Source organism: Cupressus sempervirens, chromosome 6, assembly GCF_028749045.1.
Source record: "Cupressus sempervirens isolate cs-2001-9-10 chromosome 6, ASM2874904v1, whole genome shotgun sequence".
Classification (NCBI taxonomy): Eukaryota; Viridiplantae; Streptophyta; class Pinopsida; order Cupressales; family Cupressaceae; genus Cupressus; species Cupressus sempervirens.
In genome coordinates, this window is record NC_143123.1 from 285,900,749 (window position 1) to 285,925,458 (window position 24,710).

Below are 24,710 nucleotides of genomic sequence, written 5' to 3' on the forward strand. Positions count from 1 at the left end.
TGCAGTAGTGTAGAAAATGGGAAACAAGTTGGTGACCATGAAGATGCAACAAGCTCAGGATAATAAGCTTCTCCAACTCCAGAGTCAAGGTCTGGTTCATGTTAGACTTCCAAACCAGAGCCATACCCCCTACAATTAGAATAGACCTATCAACCACTTTCACAATTAGAATATACCTATCAACCACCCTCAGCTTTCAAACACCAACCTAAACAGGGCCTTAGTCCCTCAAAACAACATGGCCCAAGATCAAGATTTTTGCCCTTCTTGTAACTACTCCTATGGATATTGCATGTGCTAGAAGATAGAATCTTACTTGGCCTTAACTATACCATAGTGAGCGATTACCCAACAACATAATGCTAAGCAACCTATTGATACCTTTCAGTAGAATGATTGTTCTTTTATGAATCACCTAACAGAAGAGCATTGTAATGTAAACTAGGATTCTTGTGCTTACAACACCAAGAATAAGAAAAGAGTCATGGAGGAGATGGAAACTCAACCTCCTAATCAACCTTCCACATCAAGTTTGGTGCCACATATATAAGCAATCACCCAGCAACATAATGTGAATCAGCCTGTCGATGTTTCTCTACAACAGAGACAGGATGAAAGTAGAGATAATGTGAACAACCCGAAGACTATCCTATCTTAGACTTCTAATTCTAGGGCTCCTACCATAACATCTAATGTTCCTTTTAGTGTGATAGAGAAAATGAGGAAGACCAATACAAACATTTCTATGTGGGATGTAGTAACTAATGTACTGTCACAAAGGAGATTATTGCAGCAGGATTTGGAAAGCATTGAACTTAAAGATTAGCCACCTAGCACCAAAGAATGTTGTAAACTTGGTATAAACATCAAGGGAGGTAGAAGTAAGCAAAAAGGTTAGACCTCCTCCATTCTATGTTTCTTTACTTATAAGAGATAAGCTAGTTCATAACTATATGATTGACTTAGAGGCCAGTAGTTCAGTAATGCCCAAGTGTGTTGCTAATACCCTAGAAATGAAATATGAACTCATTGTTAAAGATGTGATTCAAATTTATGGTAGTACTATCAAGACCATGGGAATCCTTAGGAATGTTGAATGACCTTACATGCATATCTAGGTTGCACTATAGTTAAGGATATATCAATTGCTGAAGTCAAGCCGCATTTTGCCATTTGTCTGTCAAGGGACTTCACTATTCAAATAGGTGGCTACATATCTTATATGTTTTTTAGAACTAAATATGGAACCAAGGCTTCAATTAAAGCATAACCATTGCCTCTCCATCATATTGAGCCCTATACTCCTAACCTCATCAATATGAATTGTACCATCCTAGAAGTAGATGAGAATGATCCATCAAATGAGCCTGCCACTTCCTTATCTAATACACCTAATTTCCTCTAGGATGAATGGGCTAATACTTATTAGTTTGATCCTATATCAGAGACCTTAGAGACCGGATTTGATTTCTCCTATATTAGAAAAAGTACTATTTCTCATTTAGGTTGTAGTTCAGTTGTACTAATAATGTGGTTGAATACGAGGCTTTGATTTAGGGTCTCTTTATAGCTTGAAAAAGAGGAATCCAAGCATTAAGTGTATATGGGGATAGTGAGTTGGTGATCAATCAGGTGAGGAATCAAAATGTCACTAAGAATAATTTGTTCAAGTCTTACAAACAAAGGGTATGGGATTTTCTTGAAGATTTTAGTGCATTCAATATTCAAAGCATTTCTAGAAAATAAAATAGACTTGTTGATAGACTTGCGATAGCATGTGCATCTCATGATGTTCCAAGAAGCCTCAAAGATGAAAAGAGACAGAGAATTAAGATGGTGGTCAGGCTCGCTATCCCTAATAATGATATTAATTGGTAGTTCTTTGAATTTGATGCACAAATTGTGAGTTTCTTGTAGAATGAGGTAGAAATCGCAAATAGAAATCAAGTGAGATTGCATGACCAATATGAAGATCAAATCATCAACCTCAGCTCCAAAAAATTACCTAAGGGTCTTTTTACCTTAGAGAGTATCTTCAACCCTGATGACCAAGTATGGGAAAGAGGCATGAATCTTACTGCAAACAAGGGAGACCATGTACTGATCACAGTCACTGATGGAAAGATGCTAAACTTGAGAAAGGTATGTTCTGAAATTGAACAAGAAAATTTTGTTCATTTGTGTCAAGAATTCAATGACACATTTTCTTGGACTTATGATGATTTGAAAGGATTTGATCCTAGCCTATTTCAACATACTATAGATCTGGTGGATAATGTCAAGCTTGTTAGATAAAAATAGAGGTTAGTAAGCATGTTTCTAGTGATAGTGATATAGATGAAGATGATGTAGAAGAGCTTGAAGCATTGCTGGCAAGGAGATTCCATAGAGGCAAAGGAAAATACAAAGGTAACCTACCTATCATGTGTTTCAATTGTAATGAGGTTGGTCATATTGCTACTAGATGTCTAGAGAAGAAGAACAATAGAAGTGGAGATAAATATAGAGGTAAAAGAGATGAGAACACCAAAGATTATAAAGACAAAGGAAAGAAATCCTACTATATTGCTGAAGATGAATCAAATAATAGATCTAATAACCATGTTGATGAGGTTGTGTATGTTGCTATGAAGGATGATTTTGATGAAGATGAGGCAACTGCATTAGTGTTTTATGTGAACAAAAGTAACAAATGGATCATTGACAGTGGATGTTCACAACACATGATTGGAGATAAAAGTAAGTTCATTACCATTGGATATTACAATGGAAATAGTGTTAGATTTGGTAATGATGCACCCTATTTGATAAAAGGAAAAGGATTAATAAGATTGACAAAAAAGATCATGTGTGACAATGCTTACTATGTAGGACTTAACTATAACTTGTTGAGTGTGTCACAATTGAATAGTTCAGGTTGTAATGTTGAATTTGATAACAAGAGAGCAAAGATCTATGACAATAATGGAAAACTAATTAGAAATGGAGATCAGATTGGAGGTAATCTATTTTATCTTGACATGAATGCTACTTGTCTTCTTGTAGAATTAGATGATGTGTGGCTATGGAACAAGAGGTTATGTCATGTTAACTTTGATAACTTAGTCAGTATTGGTAACATGAAAAGAGTAAGAGGATTTCCTAAACTGAAGAAACATGATAATGTGATTTGCAAACAATGTTGGTTAGGCAAGATGGAAAAATCTAGTTTTAAAATTTAGATTTATAACTCAAAAGAAGTTATGGAATTAGTTCATACTAATTTTTATGGACCAATTGATGTACAGAGCTACAAAGGTGACAAGTACATTATCCTATTTGTTGATGATTATTCTAGGATGATGACAATTATGTTTTTGAAACAAAAATCTAATGCTTTTCAAATGTTTAAGTGGTACTTAGCAAGAGTAGAAAAAGAGATTGGCAAAAGCTTGAAATGTTTGAGATGTAACAAAGGTGGAGAATTTACATCAAATGAGTTTGAGATATTTTGTAATGCTAAAGGAATCAAGAGACAGACTTTTGCACCTAGCACCCCTCCACAAAATGGGATTGCTGAAAGGAGGAACAAATCAATAATGGACTATGCTAGGACACTAATAATGGAGAACAATGTTGCTTTGAAATACTAAAGAGAAGCTATAAGTACAACTGTCTATACCTTGAACTCAGTGCAAGTTAGGAAAGGTACAAATTACATAACTTATGAAATATGGTATGGATACTCATCCAATGTAAAATATTTTAACATATTTGGAAGCAAGTGTTACATTCTAAGGATAACATAAATCATAAATTTGATGCAAAAAATGAAGAAGGTACATTCTTTGGTTATTCCACAAGAACCAAAGCTTATAAGTGTTTAAATACTAACACTAACAAAGTTGTGGAAAGTGCAAATGTAAAGTTTGATGAATATATAGAGGTACATGAAGCTGAACCTAAGAAGGAACCTGAAGAATACAAATATTTTATATATTTTTATGAAGATATGCCTATTGATGAAGGTGTTGTGAACCGAGTTATAAATCAACAAGAGAAAGTATAAGTGATCATCGATTTACATACAATGAATGTCAAATTGCATTTAGGAGCCGAGCTATCTTCAGGAGCCAAGTTACAATTAGAAGCCAAGGTACATTCTGCTACAGAGATCAATTTTCATGAAAGGAATGTCGAGTTACTTGATAGAGAAGTGCATAGTGATTATGAGATTGAACTATATGTAAGATCTAATATTGAGGAAAGGAGAATAGAGCCAAGACTATCAAATTATGTAAAAATACATCACCCCTTTTGAACAAATCATTGGAGATAAAGAAGACAAACAAATGACAAGGAATAGGTTGAGAAATGAATCATGTTTGTTAAGAATGCATGAACCTAGATTAGTGAAGGATATATTGGAGAATGAAGACTGGAATAAAGCCATGAAAGAAGAGATTGATCAGATTGAGAAGAACAAAACTTGGGCATTGGTACTCAAACTAGAGAACAAGAATATTATTGGAACCAAGTTGTTGAAAACAATTGGTTCATTGTGTATTGTCTTTGATGTTACACAAAATGTCATATAATTACCAGTTAGTGTATGTCGAGTTCACTTGGGTGATCAAGATAGTTTCTTGTGTCAGCCAAGCATTCCAAAGTTTTCCTAGTTCAGAAGATAATGTCTACTGAGTTCACTACGATGACAAAGAGAAGTTTGCAGAAGCTGATTGAGTGTTAACTGAGCTCACTTGATTAATGAAGGAAAGTTGGATGGAACCACTGTTAACCAAGCTCACTTGGTTACTAAAGGAACTTTGTGAATATGCAGTGTTAACTAAGTTTACTTGGTTAACATAGAAAAAAATATTTTTGAGTTAGTGTCTACTAAGCAGGGTTGATTAATGAAGGATTTTCTTATTTTGGAAATATTGTAATAGATTTATTTGTTGGTTTTACTGACTGAGGAAATGAATATTAATTATTTTAAGTTGTATTCAAGGTGACTTAACAATGTGTAAGATATAAATATAAAGTGAAGTTGAGGACTGAATGCATGTAAGTGAATAGAAGATTTGAAGACGCTTTGAGGAAGCAAATTAGAAGCATAAACAAACTATCCTTGTGTAGCTGCAAAGATACATTTGATTAGAAATGATCAAGTATACAAGCTAGAATCAAGATTTGTAATCAGCAATTTAGTTGCATCAAAAATTAGGTCATCTCATTGTTACTCCCTAACCATAATAGTAGTGATCTAAATCTCTTAACAGAGTTGGCTTAACATCTATTTTTAAATCCTCTAACACGGTGACATTTCTAGATTGAAGTGTCTAAAGACCTCTAACAAGGCCACTCCTAATAGGGTGATTAAATCCTCTAACAAGGTCACACCTAACAGTGTATTTTGTAACCTTTAACAAGGTTGGATCCTAACAGGGTGTTACCAATTTAACATGCCTCTTAAATTGTTGTGTTTTACGCTAAACTAAATATGTTTTATTTGCTAACTAAGTGTGTTTAGCTACTGAGAAATGACAGTACAGAACTAAAAGAATGCAGTAAGAAAAGTACAGGAATCATAAAAGTACCAAAAAAACAATATTTTTCATTCAAGTATTCAAAAATATTGTTACAAAGTGTTCATGTTTACACAGTACTTGAATACAATGCATTCAGATACTACTAGTGCTCTCAGCTCCTAACATAAATATCTGAATTAAACACATTGTACAAACATAAAAGTACTGAACATGAGATAAAAGGAAAGGCATCCATTGCCTGAATGGAAGGTTTGTAGTGTTGTACACTGAAGGGCTAATCCCACATCTCCATCTGGGAGTGAACCTGCAAAAAATGAATAAAGAAATGGGTCAGTTCATATGAATTGAGTAATGGAAAAATTTACTATCATCTATACTCTACTGTTTATATAGCATGGTTATCCAAATAACTATGCTAAAAGGCAAAAAGGCAAGAACAATCCGAAGAAAATAAAACATGTTTTTACTAATGAGTTTGTTCCATGTGTAGATATAGGTCTGAAGACTTGAGGCTAAGTTTGTTCGGGCAAAGACATAAGATATTGGGGAGACTGTTGAGGGGGCATACATAAGTTTCAAGTATGGGACCTTCCAGTTAAGCCAATGTAGTTGATTGAAGACTTTGAGGAGATCATGGAAAGGACATGCATAAGTTACAAGCATGAAACTTTCTGGTCAAATCAAGGAGGGGCGAAGACCAAAGACTTGAGGAGATCATTGAAGGGACACGCATACACTACAAGCATGGAACCTTGTGGTTGAATCATGTAGCGGCAAAGGTAAAGGACAAGAGGAGACTGTTGAGGGGGCATACATAAGTTTCAAGTATGGGACCTTCCGGTCAAATCATGGAGGACATATAAAGTTTCAAGTCTGAAGTTAAAGGAATTTCAAGTATTTTTTTAGCATATATCAATAAAGTATAGGTGCAATCAATCACAAGGACAGCCAGAATAATTATCGAGTGCTAAATCAATAGGAAAAGAGGACAAATCTGCTATAGCAAGATATAATGCACATAAACAGGGATAACATCAAAGAAAACATTAATGTATACTGTTTAAACAATTTGATAAAGTGATTACAACTGTGGGAGAATGGGAATGTGACTGGATGGATATCCCAATAACTATTCATATGGAGGAATGAGCTATAGAAAACATGCAGAAACAACAGGAAAGGCTAAGAGACTAGTACTCATACCATGTGATAACATCCATGGTCAAGCATGATGATAGGCCTGTTATCAAGTTATTAATTTCTCAAGTACAATTCATATTGTCATTTGATTCCAGTATTTTAATATATGATTCAGTTCATGATAATTACATAGATTCATCATATTGTGAACAGACAGGAACAAAATAACCATCATCTTGTTGATACAGGAACAAGGGGTTTTTTAAAATTGGTTTAGGATCTCTTGAGAATGGGATGTGAATATCAGATGCTTATGTTAAAACAGATTTGTAACAATACTCTAAAGATGCTGCTCATGTAATGCATGTTTTAAAGTAACAGCACGGTAAGCTCATACTCAGCATCAGATTTATTACCAAATAAAGTGGAGCTAAAAATCATAGAAGATATGCAAGTACACATGCAAATTTATTGATGCTACCTCAACATACGACTAATGTACAGTCATAAAGAAAATAGACCTATGGAAAGAATCTACAAGAGCCATCCATAAAAATAAAATAACCAACATTGCTACCATACAGATCTACTAGTTTTTCTCCATATTTATGCATTATTAGATATATGAAACAGAGTGTGAAAAGAAGAGGTCGATTATATACTCACAGCAAGCACTTGAAGGAGAGACCCTTTGAAAATGGTGATGAAATCATGGTTATATAGCAAGAAACAGTGCCTAGCCTAAGAAGCCGTCCAGCATAGAGAAAAATTTGAGGTACCCATGACATCTATGGCAAGGAATGACCTCACCCAAATTTGGCCATAATCAAGACCATGAACACTCAACTGTGAAGAAAAGGAGCCATTCAAGACTTGAATATTGGCATCCATGAGTTCAGATTTGAACTCCATATGTAATACATAGAAAATGCCCAACAAAAATCCGCATTAAGCTCACTTTTGGAGAAGATTATAAGACAAAAAACTGGCATCAAGAAAGCTCACAACAACACATGATCCCGCAACGAATATAAGCATATACAGATGCAAAGAGATTGCAGCCAAGAATGGAGTTTTTACCATGAAGAACCTGGAAGAAATCTTGCTCAAAAGCAAGATTGAAGTAGCGTAGCAGAGGAAAGCTCAGTCTTGTCATCAAGAAATACGTCTTCAACAATAGAATAGCTAGCAAATGCATGGAAATGGCTCCTTCCCAAGCAAAAAATCTGACCCAGCAAAGGAAAAAATCATAGAGCTTCATCATAGCTGCGGCTAGGGTTTGGAGAAACCCTTATTTCTTACTCTCACGCAAGATGCAAAATGAGCAAATGAACAAAATAACAATGTTTTTCCTTCCTCTTATTTTTTTCCTTCGTCACATTTCATGAAATTTCAAATCCGTGATTGGGATTTGGATTTTTATTTTTGCCATGTATGCTATTTTTATATTAGTTGAGGGTGATTATTTTGAACTCTATTCTTATTAGTTTTACATATATCAATGAATAAAGCTTTGATCATTTGATATATTTAAAACTAATAGAGATGATATTGCATGATTTATATTAATATTAATATGTTTTAAAATTAACTAATGAAATGCTAATTATTAAAGCATACTAATATTATTATAAATAAAGGAGTTAAAATATAGTTTCCATTATAATACTAATTTAATATTAACGTGTTCATTTTTAAAAATGATAAAATATAAGAATAAATACGATAATATTAAATTAATATAATAAAATAAGCTTCAATTGTAAAATCAATATATCAAGTGGTCGTAATTATAAGGCCATTGATTTTATTAATTATTTAATAAAAATTATAAAAGTTGTAAGTATCTATTATGCCTAAATGTAAGGAAAAAAGGTTGGAAGGATATTTTTAGAAGGGACATTCTGTTAACAGGGGGTACTCATTGAGGCCAAATTCAGTTCCAGTTCCACATGCAGATTTGTGAGTTATTTGATGACATTTTTAGCAGTTCATGGAGCAATGATGATCAATTATACATGCAGTTCTGATTGAGGGCTTATTTTATGCATATATTGCATAAATAGGAGCAGTTTTACATGCTATTTTTGTGGGTTACTTAGTGCATCTGAGTTTGATCATTTTGTGCATAATTTTGGAGAGCTAGAGGTAGTTTTGAGTTATCCATTAGTTGGGCAGATGGTTGAGTGCAGTTTTCAGAGGCTCCTTCATTGTTTTCATCATTTTTGATGATTTTTCCTGGGCATGATTTTGGAATCCGAGTTAGGGTTTATTTTTTATATATTGTACTTTCACCTCATTATGATGGACTTTCTTTCAGATTCAGATTTTTGCGCATAGCAGATTTTGAGTTGATTGTAAGGGCACTTGTGACAGAGATTTTTGAGTATTGATTATAGAGATACAATGGTTCCTTCTCATAGATTCTTGTGCAATTTTGTGAATTTCTTACTTTAATGTTGTGTTCACCTTCATTATAGTTACATTCCTAGTTGCAGATTTGAATCGTGATACATGTGATTGCAGGTCTATATTTGTGATTTTTTTTTCTTGTAGAAAATTGGTGAAAATTAGGTATCCCTTTCAAAGCAAGAGGTTCCAATCCTTGCATAGAAATACTTTTTGTGATTACGTGATTGTCTGAGTATTGTCAGTCAATTATCTTCTCGTAGTTCATGCTGAAGTGGTCAAAGTTACATTCAAAACCATTGGTGTATCACCTCATTTAGATTATTTTGTTATTATTATCATTCATTATTCATTTCTTACCCTTATCTTGGGTACATTTTTAGGATTAGGTGATCACAACTTAGGAATTGGCCTAACTTCCGAAGATTCTTCTCTCATTTTAGGACAACCCACCACCTGAGAGAGTTTCCATTGTTTCATAAGATAGCTTGATTCCATATCTCGCTATAGGCGCAATCCTGATTGACAACAAAGGGCTCACTTCAAAAGAGTGAAAATCAGTAACTAGTTGCAATTGGTGGTTTTTCCCAAATTGGATTTCCATGTTAAATCTTGGTGTTACTTGTTTTCATGCTATTTTTTTCATGTATGTAACTAAGTTACGTAAGGTTAATTATAGATAGTATCTTAAGATTTAAATGTTAAGTATTTTCCAAGTTACAGTTGCTATTTTAGTGCTTGTTGAGTTACAACATTTTCTAGTGTAAACTAAGTGCTTGTGTGTTTGCCAAGCATTTTTTTAGTGAAGTTAATGTTCTATATTGACATCTAAGGGATTTGGGATTTATTTTTGTGGTAACTAATTCACCTCTCCCATCTTAGTTACTCCTCTTATATTTCCAACAATTGGTATCAGAGCTTCTTTGTGCTTGCAAAGAAAGTTTCAAGGACCTAAGCTAAAGATCAATATGTCTTATAGAAGAGAAATTCCCAAGTTGAACAAAAATAACTTTGAGGCATGGTAGGAACTTATGAAGTTTCCCTTGAAAACCATCAATGCTTTAGGTAAGAAATACTTGGAAAATGCTTACAAGGCTCCTAATAGAACATTGACTGTGGAACAAATTGTTGAATAGAAAAATCATAACATTATGATGATTGACATTCCATCAGCACTTAACTATGCTAAATTTCATAAGGTCAAAGGATGTGCTACTGTTCATGACATGTGGACCAAACTGAAGGATATCTATGGAGATGATGATAACGTAAAAAGAGCCAAGGCAAAAAGCTTGAGAGGTTAGTTTAATCAAATGAAAATAAGAGAGGATGAAAAAATTTCAAAATATGTTGAGAGAATCAAAGCTAGTATCAGTGTTATCAAAGCCTCTGAAGGAAAAATTGAAGACATGACAGTGGTAAGCTGTTGGAAATAGAGATGGAGTAACTAAGAGGGGAGGGGTGAATCAATTACCACAAAATAAATCCACAGATCCTTAGATGTCTTAAAATATAGTTGTTGCTGACACTTGGTAACCACACAAATAAATATTGAAACTTGATAGATGTTCTATTAACTTATTAAGCATTTAAAGTGATTAAAATGCATGCATAAAGGAAATAACATGAACACAAGAGACACTAGATTTAACGTGGAAACCCAATATGGGAAAAACCACCAAGTAACTAGTCACCAATTTTCACTCTTCTGAAGTGAGCCCTGTTAGGAGCCAACCCTGTCAAAGGTTACAAAACACATTGTTAGGTGTGACCCTATTAGAGGATTTAATCACCCTGTAAGGAGTGGCCTGGTTGGAGGTCTTAAGAACAATTCAATTGAATTGTCACCTTGTTAGAGGATTTACAAAATGTCTGTTAAACCAACTCTGTTAAGAGATTTTGAATCACAATTACAATGATTAGAAAGCAATAATGAAGTGATCTGAAATATATGCAACTTATCTTTGCTGAATACAGATCTTTGTTCTGCTTCACTAGATCCTCACTGATCGAATACAACTTTACAGCTCCATAAGGATATCTAATCCTTCCACAACATTTGCTCATATATTCAATATTCGCTCATTCCATTTACATCCATACATTTGCACTCTTATGCATCCACACTCTTACATACTCATGAATTCACAACTTGACCTTTCATATATACCTTACAAATTGTCAAGTCGGCTCAATTACAAGTTACAACAACTGAAAAACATTAAATCAGTCGGCTGCAAACATTGCACAAAACAATTAAACTTAATTCTTTAGAACAATAAAATTCTTCACTGCTCGACCCAATTTGGTGACCACTGCTCCAGAATGGTTTCCCCAGTGTTACCCAAGTGAAGCTTGGTAAACACTGCAAACCTTGCAACTTCCTTCGAAGACCGAGTTAACTCGGTAAACACTGACCTTCCTTCGCTTACCAAGTGATCTTGGTAAAAGCTAACTTTCTCTTCGATGATCGAATGAACTTGGTAGACATTGACTTTCCCTTTGTTAACCTTGGGAGCTCGATTAACATTAACTTTTTGCTACAAAATCCTTTGATGCCCGAGTGAGCTCGGTAAGAGCTAACTTACTGTGTAATGTTTAGGAACGCTCGGTAGTCACTATAAATTGCTTTGCTAACCATCTGAGCTCGGTAGACTCTGTCTGATGGCTAATATGACATTTTTGTAACATCAAAGAAAATACACAATTAACAATTGTATCCAACATAAGCAAGGTACTCAAAACCCTTCTTCTTATCTATGCACTTAGAGTGACTGATATTCAAGAGATGAGATGTGATCCAAATAACAAGATAACTTTAGATGCTCTAGTTGGAAGATTGATTGAATTTGAACTAGATAACTATGATAATTATACTCCTAGTTTTAGCAATATTGAGTCTACATTTGAAGCCAAGTTATCATTCAAGAAGAAAACTAAAAAGTCTAAAAGAAAATAACCTGAAAGTGAAGAGGAAAATAGTTATGACAGTGATCTTGAAGCCATTGAAGCATTACTTGCAAGAAGGTATCCCAAAGGAAAAGGAAAGTACAAAGGTAAAATTCCTTTGATCTGTTTCTCTTGTGAAGAAGTTGGACACATTGTTGCAAGATGCCTGAACATAGTAAACAAAGATGAAAAGAAGCGCATCAAGAATAAAGGCAAGAAGGATTTCAAGAACTTCAAGGACTACAAGGACAAAGGTAAGAAATCTTGTTTTATGGCTAAAGATTCAGATAGTAGTGAAGATGATGAAATGGTTTACATTGTAGTAAAAGATGAATTTGATGATGAAGGAGATAAAATGACACTTATCTCTCATCTTAGAAAAAAATATACATGGATTATTGATAGTGGTTGTTCACATCATAAGATTGATGAAAAAATAAATATTGAACATATGGAACATTATGATGCTGGAAGTGTGAGATTTGGAAACAATGAACCATGTTGCATAAAGGGAAAAGGTTGTATCTCACTAACCAATGAACTCAGATGTGATAATGCTTATTGGGTTGAAGGACTAAAGCATTATCTATTGAGTGTGGTATAGTTGAATAGCATTGGATTCAAGGTAGAATTCATGAATGGGAAAGCTAAGCTATTGGATGGAAAAGGAAATTTGGTTGGGTTTGCTAAACAAACAAAAAGTAACCTATTATACCTAGATCTTAGTGAATATTCATGTTTTATTTCTCAGGTAGAAGAAAGTTTGTTATAACATAAAGGCTATGTTATGTGAACTTTGATAATCTGATCAAGATAGGAAAAAACAAAAAGGTGAGAGATATTCCTAGTCCGAGGAAACCTAATATGGGTCTATGCAAAAATTGTCAAATTGGTAAGATGGGCAAGACAAGTTTCAAAAGCAAAAACTATAATTCTGAAGAAGACTTGGAGCTAGTTCATATAGACTTATGTGGACCTATTGGAATAGAGAGTTACAGTGGAGATAAGTATTTTATTCTTTTTGTTGATAATTATTCTAGAATGATGACTATAATGTATCTAAAAGATAAGTTTGAAGCTTCTCAAAAGTTTAAGTGGTATCTGGCAAGAGTAGAAAAAGAAACTAGAAAGAAGCTAAATTATTTAAGGTCAGAAAGAGGTGGTGAATTCATTTCCAATGAATTTAATGAATTATGCATTGAAAGAAGATTTAAGATACAAGTATCAACCCCTAGTACACCACAACCAAATGATATAGCTGAAAGAAGGAATAAATCTATCATGGATTGTGCAAGGACCTTGATGATAGAAAAGAGTGTTGAAATTAAAAATTAGAAGGAAGCAATTGGTATTGTAGTGCATACCTTGAATAGAGTATAGTTGAAGAAAGACTCAAATCAAACTCCTTATGAACTATGGTACGACTACAAACCTAATGTAAGTTACTTGAACGTATTTGGTAGCAAATGTTATATCTTGAAGGAATCTAGGAAAGGTAAATTTGATGTCAAAGGTGATGAAGACATATTCCTAGGATACTCCTATAGAAGTAAAGCAAATAAATGTTTGAATTTATTAACTCATAAGATCATAGAAAGTGCACATTTAAGAATTGACGAGTTTTTAGAAAATAGTGAAGAAGAGAGTAGCAAAGAACCTGAGGATTACAAAAGTTTGTCTACTATGAACCTAATACATTGCCATACCCAATTGGAAGTCAGTAGACTTCACCTCTTGAGTCCCCAAAATCTCCAAGAGCTACCGATTTGCAACCAGTGCAACCTGAGTCATAGTCTAAAGGACTCAAGTCCCACTCAAAAGCTACCGAGTTGTTGCCAAAGCAAACTGAGTCTGATAGACCCAAGTCATAGATAGTAGGACCCAAGCTTGATATTGAAGATCATGGAGAGGCTAGTGGAAAAATTTCTAAATCTAAAGTACATGTATTAGCAAAATATGTCAGAAGACACCATGCACCTGATTAGAACATTGAAGACAAGGTAGATGGAACAATGACAAGAAATAAATTGAAAGGTACATGTTTGCTTGCTAAATTTGAACCTAGATTAGTTAGAGATGCTTTGGATAATGAAAGTTGGATTGAAGCTATGAATGAAGAGATACAATAGATAGAGATGAATAAGACATGGACTCTTGTTCCTAGACCCAAGGATAAAAATGTAATTGGCACTAAGTGGGTTTTCAAAAATAAGTTAAATGAAGATGGAGACATCTCAAGAAACCAAGAAAGGTTAGTATACAAAGGCTATTCTCAAGAAGAAGGTATTGATTATGGTGAAAATTTTTCTCCTATTGCAAGATTAGAAGGTGTTAGAACTTTACTTACTTATGTTGTACATAAAGAATTTAAAGTTTATCAAATGGATGTAAAATCTACATTCTTGAATGGAATTCTTGAAGAAGAAGTTTACATAGAACAACTTGAAGGTTTTGTGGATCCTAGAAAAAAGGATAAGGTCTATAAATTGCACAAAGTGTTGTATGGTCTCTGTACATAGTGTAAACGTGTATTCATGAAACTTTAATTTAGAATGCAAATAGACTGACAACGAACTAGACTAAACCCAAGAAATCATTATGAAAATGTAAATTCTATGAGCATCTCATGTTTCCCTAACTACAACTGCTAAGAAAGCTTTAACACCAGCATCTTAGTGATAGTTCTAGAATGGGAGTATGCTTAGAATGCAGATCTACATGAATGCATGCAAGATCTATGACGATAATACATATTATATGAAGATAACAACTCTTAAAATGCTATGAAAATGGACATACAATGATCTAACATGTAATAAATGATGCTAAATGACATAAAAACAATGTTAAAATGCTATGAATTCACTAGAATGATAATGTTAAAATGATAACTTAAAGTGTGCCTATAGTGCAGATGCCTAAAACTTGGGTTTCTTGGCTCTTGGATTTCCCTCCTATTTATAGGATTTCATAAGGGGTTGGGGTAAGAATCAGGATTTGTACCATTGACTGGTGGATGAAAGTGAAACTAAAAATATCTTATAAGAGACCAGGGGGAAGAATCCAACAAACCTAATTTTGAGGATAATTGAGGATATTTCTATTCCTTTTAAAATGAAAAAGGGAGATTTTCAATTTTGCGAGGATAAATGATTTTTTTGTTTTAATAAATGTCTTATTTATTCTCAACACTTTGTCTTTTTCCTCCTTTTTTTTAAAATTTCATTTTATGAATTTGAATGGTTTTTCTCCTCTTTTAAAGTTGATTTAGGTCTTGTCAATTTGATAGATAATTAATGACCTGATGTGATTTTTGATTTGAAAGTTTGTTGTGTTTCTTTTGATTTTCTTTGTAATTTGCATTGATTGATTGAAATTGCATGATTTAGGTCTTTGCCAATTCTTGGGTGTCTACAAATGCCCCTCTTTGAGCTAATATGCGAAGCATATTAGTTCAAAGACTATCTTGATATTTTGATTTTAGGTTAGCTTCTGATGATTGGATGTTTGTTTGATGATATTTTGACATTTCACAATTGTCGTGATGTCTATTTGTTCATGGTTTGATGTCTGATCATTGATGATTTGATGATTGATGTTGCAATCTTTTTTTGCTTGGATACTTTGGTTTTGGTTAATTTGATGTTTGAAATTTTGCCTGGGGTAGAACATTTTTTATTTTTCAAAAAATTCTAATGCCCTAGTTTGAATGCCTCAGTTTGATACAAATATATTGCCCCATCATAAATGAAATTGGAAAAAAATATGGAAGTGCAAAAATTAAGTAGGTTCCAATTTTATTTTTGAATGTTGGATAGTTGATAGATAAAGATGATCAGGTTGGTTTGATACAATACACATTCGTGAAAGTGAGCAAAAAGATTCCAAGGGTGGGTAAATAGAGTGAAAAGTGATATAAATGCCCCTTAGGAGGGTTAAATAGGTCAAAAGACCTTTTACCCTTGTCATCTTCACACTCTCCTTTTGCATTTGGTGATTTGGCACTCTGAGTCAACGAGGATGGTGGTCCCTTCACGAGAGCACAGATTTGAGAGGGGTCATTAGTATGAGTGTCCAACAGACTATGGTGCCCCAATAAGTCATCGAGAGCCTCCATTTTTATGACTTTTCATGCATGCCTAAGTTTTTTTTGGAATTTCACACGAATTTTGGTGATAATTTTAGCCTTTTAGTGCATTTACCTATTTTTTAGCACTTTTGAAATCTTTTAGCACATTTGAATGCCCTTATAGAGCATACGTTTGGTGAAATAGTGCATTTGAAAACCTAGGTTATAGGAAATTTAGCACATGTAGGGAAAGTTTAGCATATTTAGTGGTTTTAGTAGCACATTTGCATGATTTGGCGCATACAATTAGTAGTACAGTGCATATGAATAATATTTTGATGCATTTAATTTTAATAACACTTTTTAGCTATAAAATAGTGCATATGATCATTTTAATAGTGCATAGACATGTTATTATGCATATGATGTGGGAAAGAGCACTTTTGAATGCTAATGCAGCACATCTACTTGTTTTAATGCATTTGATTGGTTTGGTAGCGCATATGTCCTAGGAAATAGCGCAAATGATTATTAAAGTATGAAAATTGAATGTAGGGCCTAAGTTGAGCATAAGATAACGTAAGAGGCTAGATTCTAGGTTTGTTGATCAGGGATCTCTCATAATGAGTTAACCATAAGGATCAAGTATTAATGAAGTGATGTTGTAGGATCAATCTTGATGATAGATAAGTAAAGAGTGATGCCCCATCTCAGGATGTAAAGTAGGGAAATTAAGCTGATTTGACTTAGGATAGAGAGGGATGAGTAACAAGTCCAAGATAGAACTAGTAGCTGAGTAGCTAGATATAGATAGTAGATCGATGTAAGATGATCACTTTTGATGAAATTGACATTTATGTTTGTCTAATGAAAATAGGTAAGTGGGAAAAAGCTCATGGTACAAGGACTATATCCATCGCCTTTAGAGGCAGTAGGCTGATTGTTAGGTATAGACTACCAAGTGATAGACATATGTGGGTTCACACATTTACTATAGATGCCCCAGTTTTGAGTGAACAGGGGGCTATTTACAGTTGTGGTCGAGCGGTAGCACTCAGACCACAACACCTTTCATTTGCCAATGGGGGAGATGATAGTGACACCTAAGGATGTATGCCAAATATTTGGGATCCTAAAACTAGGGGATTTGGTGTATTATGATTAGAATGTTGATGGCATTACTTTCAGATATTTGTTCAGAGATGACAACACTAGGGATGACAATGTATCTTGGTTCCAGATGCTATAGTATGATCCACTATCAGTAGTTTTGGTAGGTTTGATAGGAGCATTTTTGTTGCTAGATTGATGGGTGTAGGGATGTCCAATTGGATGGGGCCAGTTGATACATGACATGATTAATCATCCATAGATATTTACATGGGGCAGTTGCATTTTGGCCCACTTATATCATGATTTACATCAAGTTGTGTATACTAGAGCCTCGTCACTATTAGCAAGGGTGATATTGCTGTAGGTATGGACATGGAAGCATTTACCCATTACACTTCTAGTGTATGTACAAAAATAGCCACAGGGTATGCCATACATGTATACTTATTCTAGTGTGATCATGTAGCCCCATTTGGGAAAGACAAAGTATTGGCAACAGATTTTAGATGACATTGATGAGGTTGTGTGGAGACCCTACCATTTCATAGAGCCATGGGTAGAGGATGATGATGAGATGGTATACTTCTTCGATTTGAGGTATTTGCTAGGTCAGATACCTGCAGTTATAGAGTGGTTTTGTTTTAGGTTTTTGGTGAGATAGTTCAGTTAGAGGCAGGGCAAGCCATAGGGGTTAGCTCATTATTCTCGAGTGCATTCAGAGAGCAATGTGGAGGCCGACTTTGGAGTATGAGGCTTTTTTGGAGGTTGTTTTGTAGATGATAGACACACCACAGTTGTGGGAATTATGGGATGGGGTGGCAGATGCAGAGATGGAGGGGGATTATGTATGGTGGTTTCGTGAGCATCCCTTTTTGAGATACATAGATTCGGCCAAGCCTATTCTCAGGATTGATCAGCCATTGAGTGGGGTAGAGGATGAGGATGATGAGGGTGGTCTAGGGAGAGGTAGAGGGAGATTAAGGGCCAGAGTCAAGGAAAGAGGTGTGGTTAGAGCATAGGGGAGGAGAGGCCAAGTAGCCGTGGAGGTACCACAGAGGGGTGTGGCATGAGGTCCAATGCAGGGGCCAGTGGGTGTAGGGAGGTTTGGAGGGACCTGAGGCCATGGTGGTGTGAGGGTGAGAGGAGGTATGGTTGGTGAGATGGGATTTAGGTAGTAGGATAGAGGTGCTAAGTAGGGTAGGGCAGAGCAGATCATGGCTAGGTTGCTTGAGGATGTTCAGTTTATCCGACATCAGAGGCCACAAGTGCAGGGTCTTATCAGAGATCCATAAGATGGATAGCAATTAGGGCTACAATAGGTGCTACTAGAGGTGCAACTATAGGTATAGCCACAAGTGCCACTGTAGATGCTAAAAAATGGTTTGTGTCTATGGTTTGATAAAAGTGAAGCTCCATTTGACATATAGTGCACTCCTTTGAAAGAAAAAGTCTCCTCTTCATTCTAACTAGTCCTCATTTCATCTCTTATGTCTTATTCCATTCATATCTTCATTCACCACCATGATCATATGTTCTAATACACAAAATCATCTTAATCTTGTACTCCTACATTCTAGCATCATCCTACACTGTCTGTCAACCTTCTAGGGCTTTCCACCTAGTCCAGCCTCAGTTTGACCTTTGTTTGACCAACTTGACCAAATGTGACCATTTTTTACTAATTTTAGTCATTTTCTAACCTCTTTCCACCATTTGGGGCACTCACACAAAGTTTTAGGTCATTCTCAATCTAGTCCAGTTGTTTTTGGCCCCCAAAGCCTTCTAGGGCACAATTTGCACTTGGGCTTATCATGTGTGCACTGGGTGCACTTGTGTGTGTTTTGTGCACACTTGGGGTAGTAGGATGCCCAGAACTACTCCTAGAGCCCCTATGTTGCACTTCGAAGGCCATAACTTTTGCATTTCAACTCTGATTTTTGGACCGTTAGTTGTGTTTGATTTGTATCTTCATTGTGAAAAAATTGTGCTATCATTTTCATTATTTGGTCACTATCTTGAGTTTTAACCCTTGAAAATACTCTTAGGCTGCTGAATCGACATCACTTCTTCATACTAATTCATCCCATTTTCTCATTCCACTAACTCTAATCTTTTGGCCAACCTGATTGTATCTCAAAAGTGTCTATCATCAATTATATCCTCTTTTACATCAATTGCACATCATTTTGGAACCATTTCAACATCATCTGAAATCAAATCAAATCAACTCTCAACCATTTCATATCAACTCAAAATCCTATCAAATCAACCTAGAATCACTCCAAATCAACTCAGAATCACCCAAAATTAGTCCTAATCAACCCAAAACATATCAAACATCCAAAATCAATCATCATCTATCCAATCTTAGGCATTGTTGTGGCTTTCAATGCCTTGGAAACCTATCAATCTATCAAATCTTATCAATCTAACCTTAGTATTGTCATGGCTCTCAATGCTAGGTCAAACTATTATTCTAGTCATTTGATCATCGACATTATCGAATCCTTCAGTGTCAAATCATGACATCATCAAACCATTTTAATAATATTGATAGCGTTCATTGATGTTATTATGATCAATCGTATCAATCAATCTCGATCTTGTAGCATTTATGATATCTATTAAATGTTACATGTCTTTAATTCATGTCATGTGTCCTTGGCATGTTATCAATTTCAATCAATCAATCAATCAATTTGACCATGGCTTTGGTTGATCTATCATCATTCTAGTCAATCTTCATTATCATCACACTTTATCAAATGATACTGTCGCATTTATTTAATCAGTTTGGCCAATCATCTACTAACTCTTCTTATAGGATTAAATAACCCATGATTTAATCCTATGTCATTTCACTAATTATTCTTCTTAACTGCCTTCCTTAATTAAATAATTTTATTAATTAATTGGTTTATCATTCACAAACCATGGAAATTCACAATTTCCTAAGTCATTAATTCCATTTCACTAATTTCTATTTTGTGGAGTAAAGGAGTTTTAATTCAAATATTCCATAAAATATTAACATCATCATGACAAGTGGGCATGCCACATCATGGATTCTCCTTTGACACTTGGTTAAGATATGTCATAATCCAATATTCTTATTCTCTTACGCACATCCATATTTGGCTTCCTTTGTCATAGATTCTTGGCTTTAAGTGGGTTTGAGGTGTCATATGACACGTCATAGATTCTCTTCCCTCTTTAGCCAAGTTTGACTTCCAAGCATCATAGAATCCTATACTTGGCATCTTGTGTCATATGCATCATGGATTCTCAAAGAAATCTCTTGCCATGTCACATATCCAAGTTGATAATTCCAATGCTCTCATCCTCCCTTTTGATTATAAAATGAGCATTCTTTCTCTCATTTTGGGTCCTAATTCTTAAGTCTTTTTAGATCCTTGTCTCTTTAGTATTTTCACTCTTGCTCTTATATTATCTTAGACTTTTGCTTCAATAATATGTGCCTTTTAGGCAATTTTGGAGCTACATCACATGGAGAAGAAAGAAGGACATGGGAGCTACAAATGAAAAAGGGAGTTTTAGATTTGCTTTCTTGTTTTGATTCATTTGGATTTCATGGTAGACTAGAGGGTGTTAACATATGTTTATTGGGTTTGTGATTTTCTCATAGTATGTTAGGCATTAGCCCATTTTCTGGTCCTACAATTGGTGAACCCGACGTGAACATGCTTATCTAACTTGGGTTTTCTTGTTTTGTGCTTGTAGGTGCAAGGAAGGAGCTCATTTGGAGGGGTATAATCCTTATTTTCTCTCCTTTATCATAGTTGGTATAATCAGGGGGCCTAGTAACATGCTTGTATGCTCTTGTTTCATGCATTTTGTTAGCTTTCTACCCTAGGGTGCACTCTACTCTATTAGAGCACACTTAGGACCCCTAGGAGGCCATTTTATGTGCCTAAGAGACACCATAACCCCTATTTGCTATTCTTAACTGACCAACTATGCCCATTAACTACCAACTGCACCCTTTTGAACCCCAACTGCACCATGGGCACAATCTACACTATCTAGGTGCACTTGGGTGTATAGGTTTCAAATTTTTTAGTTTCTGGTCTTATTTAGGGCACAATTCCCCATAGTCTACATTTGGACTCCCAACTATGACCAAAAACTACCAACTATGCATAAACTAGCCCCAACTACACCATGGGCATAGTTACCATTGTCTAAGTGCACTTGGGGGCATTCTAGCCTTCTGGGTTGTAATCTCCTCTATTAAAGCGCACTTGGTTCACAGAAAGCACCTATTTCAATCAAAATCTCCATCTAAGGTTCTCATTTGCTTCTAGGACATAGGTTAGATGATTTTTTGTTATTGATGGTCTATTCGTAGGCATGTGGCAATTGTTGGATGAATACATGATCATAAAAAACTACTAATGATTGCTTTACAGGACGTTGTCAAAGATATTGTGTGTTTGTCAAAACCATGTGTGTGGATTTCTTAGGTTAGATAACACTTTGTTTGGTGCTTTAAAGGAAATTTTTTATTTTCTACTTGGTGTGTTTTTAGTGTTTAAATCCCTAGAAGTTACATGGAAGTATCCTCTCCCCTTGCCATTTATGGATCTTGGGTGTAAGAGAAATTCGTGTAACTTCTATAATAAAGCCTACCTTGGACCAAGATATCCGATATTGGGTATGCTAGGGATGACTTCAGAGTGGTAAAGGGCCAAAGCTAGGTCAACATTCCAGCCACTATATAAAACTCAACTATGGTAAAAGCCACATTGACGGTATTGTTGGGTGATAGCTCTCCTCTAGTACTCTTATGCTGCGTCAAACCCCAGTTCTCGAGGCTGGGAGACCTTCTGCGAAAGTTTATCATTCACTTGCCAAACATAATGCTCTTACTAAAAACCTTGTTTTAGTGGCTAGAATCCTTTCTATCTACTGGCTCAAGGGGTCACCCATGCCTGTGAAGACATCCTACATTCTCGTGGTCCTTAGTAGAGGCAACAGTCCCTTGGGAAGTCATGCCCCTTGGGAAGCAGATCTTGGTAGCCCTGAGAATTGAGTGCACTATAAGGGGGAGCCTATGGTGCCAAGGTCCTAAGTTTTCCACTCTAGATAAGCATGGATAAACTTCGGTTCAAGTAGGAATTCAGTGGATACAATCCTAAAGCCTAGGTTGTGGTGTGTTTGTTCACTTTTAACAATAGCTATTCTTGTCTTAATGTGTCTTGTGTGTGTGTAAAACATTAATCAAGATAAAGCCAACATTCAAATTTACACCTTAGATAACATCAAACACTATCAAAATATTGCAAGTATTGTCAAGACTTTGTGTACTTTTTCCAATACATTCAAGGCTTAGAAAACATGGCAACTTGTGATCCTAAATGTGCTTGGCATAACATAGGTTTCATCCTTGCATAGAACCCACTTGCATTCACCCTAGTTAAGGCCTCATATTTTCATCATATAGGCTTCATATTACATCTTCTAGTCCTCATTGTACATCCCTCATCCTTCACATTGCATTCATTAAGGTTTAATTTGCATCCTTCATTCTTTGCATTTCAACCCCCAAACTTGCATTTTGCATTGTTCATCTTGCATCTTTGCATACCCCACCCTCATCTTGAACACTTTAACCATCATTCTAGGTGTCATACACATCATTTGGAGCCTTCATTCTAGTCTTAGCATTGTCCTCTACTATCTAGCTCACTGTAACATCAATTTGGAAACCCCAACCCCTAAAATTGCCTTAGTTTTAGCCTAGCTTCCCAACTGCGCTCTAAAACTAACAACTGTGCTCAAACTAGCCCCAACTACAATATAGGCATAGTTGGTACTATCTGGGCACACTTGGTAGTTTGAGAACCTAGTTTGGGCTTCTAGACAACATTTTGAGGCTTCAACAACGTCCTTAGGTACGTTGATACCCCTATCTTAGCATGCCCTTATTTGCATTCTACATATCCTAACCTTCATTGTCTTCACTTAGGACACCATTCCTTACATTATAACCTTCATTTTGCATCTCCTAACCCATCATAACATCAAAACCAACATCTTAGCTTCCTGTAGCAACTTGACAACCACCTCTCTCAGAATCAACAACCCTTCAACCCAACTTCCCAATTGCGCCATGAAACTACCAATTGTGCCCAAACTAGCCCCAACTGCACCATAGGTGAAATTGGTAATATTGGAGCACACTTTGTGCTATCAAGGTGTAGTTGGGCACCTATATGACCATTTTAGGCCCCCAAACTGCATTTTAGGACCGCAAAACTGCATTTAGGAGCCTCTGTACCTCCTCATTCTGCATTTGACCCAAAATCGCATCTTGCACTGAAAATCTCATTTTGCATCTCAGGACATGTCCATATTTCATATCCAATCAGCATAACCACCACTTCGAGTCACCTAAATCTAATTTCGAACCCCAAAACCTTTGAATTTAGTCAAAAATTTGAATAAAGTATGAGTCTTAGAGTATCTCCTAGTGTTGATGGATGATGGATCTTGACTAGTCTTTTTATCTTTTCTCATCATTTTCTTTGGTCAAACTCTATATATCTCTCGATAGATTTTACCTTGTCATCTTTATCATTTTGATCTTTTTGTCTTTTATCACTTTTTGGTCAAGATCCAAAGTCCATTATCACAAGGTTAAACTCCTAGAAAAAATACTTTCTAAAGATTTAACCTAAGTTCAAAGACTTGCATATACCTTTATCATTAGCATCATCATAATCCTAGTATCCCTAAACATCATTTTGACTTACCCTAGTAGTATATCCCCCTTATATTGCATTGTTCAAAACCTTAACATCATTCTCACCATCAAAACCTATCAATTTGTCTAGCAACCAAATTGTCTTCTTGATCACTTATCCTCATTTTGCATATCCCAAGTGTCATTACCAACCCTATAACACCATCTCTTGCATAGTCCATCTTGTATATGTCAACTCCTATCATCATTACCAAGTCCAAAACCAAACCCTAACCTTCATTTTTCATACTATAGGGTCATTTTCATCTCCTCTAGTCAACCTCCAAAATGTCACTTTGCATTTGCATTTGCATAGTTTCCCTAGAACATTTGCATCTTCCATTTCAAAACCATACTTTGTTTGGCATTTTCCTAGGTTGCATAACATCTTTAAACACCTAAAAATCCAAAAAAAATTCACATCTTGCATACCTACATCTTAATTATCAATTTTTGACCTATTTTACCAACTGCACCCCTATTTTACCAATTACACACTTTAGGTGCATAGTTGGTGGTTTCAGAGTGCACTTGGTAGTTTCAGAGCACACTTGGTAATTAGGTACTCCATTCTAGGTTCCAAAACCCTAAAATTCACATCCACACCTTGCATTGCATTCCAAAACCTTGCAAAACACTCTAAATCACTCAAATCATTCACATTTTTCACTTTAGGCACCCTAACACCTTTGTTTATCCATTGCATACTTCCTACTTACCAAGAACTTACCTT